Genomic DNA, 3,517 nt, shown 5'->3' with positions numbered 1-3,517 from the left:
TAAGTGTTCCGTCATTCATATCTACCACCGCTTGTGCGGTGGCAAGAAATGGTCTCCCTAGTATGAGGGGGACCTCGGTGTCTTCCTCCATATCGAGTATGACAAAGTCGGCTGGGTAGACGAATTTGCTTACCTTTACCAAGACATTTTCAATGACACCTTGCGGGAATTTGATGGATCGATCAGCAAGTTGTATGCTCATTTTTATAGGACTCGTTGTTCCTAGGCCGAGTCTTTTAAACATTGATGAGGGCATGAGGTTAATGCTAGCCCCAAGGTCGGCTAGTGCATTACGAACGGGGGACTCCCCGATTGAGCAGGGAATCGTGAAGCTTCCGGGATCGATTTTCTTTTGGGGAAGTTTATTGAGTACGAGTGCAGAGCATTCTTCGCCTAATTTAACTAATTGCAAAGTGTCAATTTTCTTTTTATGAGTGAGAAAGTCCCTCATGAACTTAGAGTATTTGGGCATTTGGGTTACGACATCAATAAAAGGAATATTGACATGCAATTGCTTTAGTAGACTTTTGAACTTCGCGAATTGCTCATTGGTCTTTTGACGAATTAACCTACCAGGGTACGGAACTTAAGGAGCCTTGGTGGGCTCTGGTGACGGAGGGGAGTTCTTCTCCTTCAGAGGTGGGGGTACCGTTTCTTCTGTCGGTGGCGGTGCTTCTACAGGCCCCACGGTGCGGTTTTGTAGCGTGATTAGATGAACTTGCGCTTTTGGGTTTGTTTCGGTATTGCTAGGTAATGCGCCTTGTGGTCTCTCGGCAAAATTTTGAGCTATTTGATTTAATTGTTTTTCTATGTTTTGAATTCTAGCTTGTTGATTTCTAAAATTTGATTCTAATTGTAGAAATCTTTCCGAGTTTTTCTTTTCAGTGTCGGAGATGAGGCGAGATACAGTATCTTCAAGCCTTTCTCGTCCACTTTGTTGTTGAGTGAAATTTTGTGACTCATTTCTTGGTTGTTGAAAGTTTGTTCGTTGGTTTTGTTGGTTACTACTATTGTCGGGTTCCCTCCAACCAAGGTTTGGGTGGTTTCGCCATCCTTGGTTGTAAGTGCCCGTTGGAGGACCCGACGGCCTAGGTCTATTATCAATGCAGCTTACCGATTCCTGTTGATCGTCTGTTTCTTTCATACAACTCCAATTTTCATGTGGCCCACCACACCCTTCACAAGCCATAACCGAGACTGTTTTTGTCATTTCTAATTTTTTTATATTTGAAGAAAGGGCCTCGATTTGGGCTTGTAAAGAAGTGTTTTCATTGACCTTATGGGCGCCCGGGGCAATAGATTTATTGCCTCGGGGGGTGTGCCATTGAAAATTGGTTTGAGCAATTTCCTCAATTTGGTTATATATTTCATGCGGGCGTCGATTACCTAAAAGTCCCCCGGAGCTAGAATCAAGTGTCTGCCTTGTGTGTGGCAACAGTCCATTATAGAAAGTGGATACTTGTTGCCATATCGCAAGGCCATGATGTGGACACTTACGTAATAGTTCCTTGAACCTTTCCCAAGTTTCATATAAGGATTCCCCATCCTCTTGTGAATATGTATTAATTTCAGTCATTAATTTAGCCGTTTTAGCGGGAGGGAAATACTTATATAGAAATTTTTGGGCTAGTTCATCCCAGGTGTTTACCGATCCAGCTGGGAGGGCGTTGAGTCAAGCTTTTGCTCGGTCTTTTAGTGAGAAAGGAAACATTCGGAGGCGGATGGCGTCATTTGATGCTCCGTTGATCCGAAAGGTATCACATATTTCTAAGAAATTAGTAATATGTAGATGGGGATCCTCGTCCGCAAGCCCATGGAAGGTTGCGGAGTTTTGGAGCATTTGTATCAAATGCGGCCGAAGTTCGAAGTTATTAGCTTCAACATTCGGAGCATTGATAGCGGCGCCTAGGTTACCTACGGTGGGTCGTAGATAATCCATGAGGGTACGTTGGTCCGCCATTGGAGGTGGATCACCCGAAACTTTCTCTTGGTTTTTAGCTTTTAATCTTTTTCTGAGAAAGCGTTCGGGTTCTTCTAGAGGTTCTTTTATGTCCTTATTAGAACTGGAGCTCATACACTATGTAGGATTGGCGTCTGGTTCCAAGTCCTGCAATAAAAACAGAAAAGAAGGCTGGTCAGAAGGTTCACCACGGCCCCGTGTTCAGCGAACACGGCCCCGGTCGGAGTTACAGTGATTGTTTTCCAGATCCCAGTTACTGGAAGTTGGACACGGCCCCGTGTTGCACCGACACGGCCCCGTGGTCAGCCTTCTGTAACTTGGAAAACTAAAAACTGCCAGTAACGATGCTGGGCACGGCCTGTGTCCGACCAGGCACGGCTCGTGCTGAGCTCTGCAGAAGCTGAAAAATTACGAAAAATCCTAAAAATTTAACAAAAAATAAAAATATGATTAGGCCGTTGATTCCTAACTTTCTTAAAATCCTTTTTGTCCCCGGCAACGGCGCCAAAAACTTGATGTGCGTGAAGTGTGTTATATTTTTTATATATATTTTAAGCCCTTTTACACTTTTAGCCAAGTTTTAAATTTATAAAACACGATATTTACTAACACTAAACACACATATGGGCAAGTGCACCCATCGTGGACGTAGTATAGTGTTGGTAAGATACCGAGGTCGTCCAAGGACACAAGAGCTTTTAGTACCGGTTTATCCTCAACGTCTAATCAAATCAAAAAGTTAGAAAAGGTTTTTAAACTAAGAAAATAAAAACTAACTAAATGTTGAAAAAATAAAAATAAAATAAAAACAGATAGACAAGATGAATCACTTGGATCCGACTCGTGTATTAGTATAACCTTTGATTATTTTCGCACTTTTGCACTTGTTTAAGAGATTATCTTAATTATTGTAGTAGGCCCCTCTTTTGAAGGTGACGTTACCCTCAACCCAGTAGTTTGAGTCAGCAAGGATACAATCCTAAAGGGTTGGATTATTGGAAGATAATGAATTAAGTTATTAATGCAAATTGTGGTAGGCCCCGCTTTTGGCGGTGACGTTACCCTCGGCTAAGTAGTCTGAGTCAGCAGGGATACAGTCCTAAATAGCCGGGTTATAGTATTAATAGTAGTTAAATTATGAGGGGGTCAAAGAGTTTGGATCCCCGCCATCCAATACCTATGGGCATTGAAGGAGATCCTACTAAATTTGACCCAGGTCCCTTGCTGGACCTCTAAACGCTGAACAAGGGCAAGACCCTTACCAAACCGTTCCCTTAACCCCCGACCAGGTAGCCAACATACCTCCATATAGACCGTGGAGATATGAATGGTGAAAATCTTTTATTTTATATAGACAGTAAAATAATGCCAAGACACCACGGACAAACGATAAGGAAAGATCACCTTCAACATAAGCAACTAGTTATTAAAATCATTAATACAAAACCAAATAAAAAGTGCAAAAGATTAAAAATAAAAAGTATTATACTAAACACTTGTCTTCACCAAGTGATGTAAGAGACTTAGGCAAACATGGCCTTGATTGTCAAGAACTCT

At 42.2% G+C, this 3,517-nt stretch overlaps 1 non-coding gene across 1 annotated transcript; it reads left to right on the top strand.

Moving 5' to 3' along the window:
- The first annotated feature begins 1,475 nt into the window (after positions 1–1,475).
- On the top strand, positions 1,476–1,582 carry LOC118489804. Its single transcript, XR_004887818.1, has one exon. It is a non-coding gene; the product is annotated as a small nucleolar RNA R71 (small nucleolar RNA).
- The last annotated feature ends 1,935 nt before the right edge of the window (positions 1,583–3,517 follow it).

This window comes from Helianthus annuus, chromosome 2, assembly GCF_002127325.2.
Source record: "Helianthus annuus cultivar XRQ/B chromosome 2, HanXRQr2.0-SUNRISE, whole genome shotgun sequence".
In the NCBI taxonomy this organism is placed as follows: domain Eukaryota; kingdom Viridiplantae; phylum Streptophyta; class Magnoliopsida; order Asterales; family Asteraceae; genus Helianthus; species Helianthus annuus.
The sequence above is the reverse complement of the archived record's forward strand: the minus strand, read 5'-3'. Positions and strand labels throughout refer to the sequence as shown.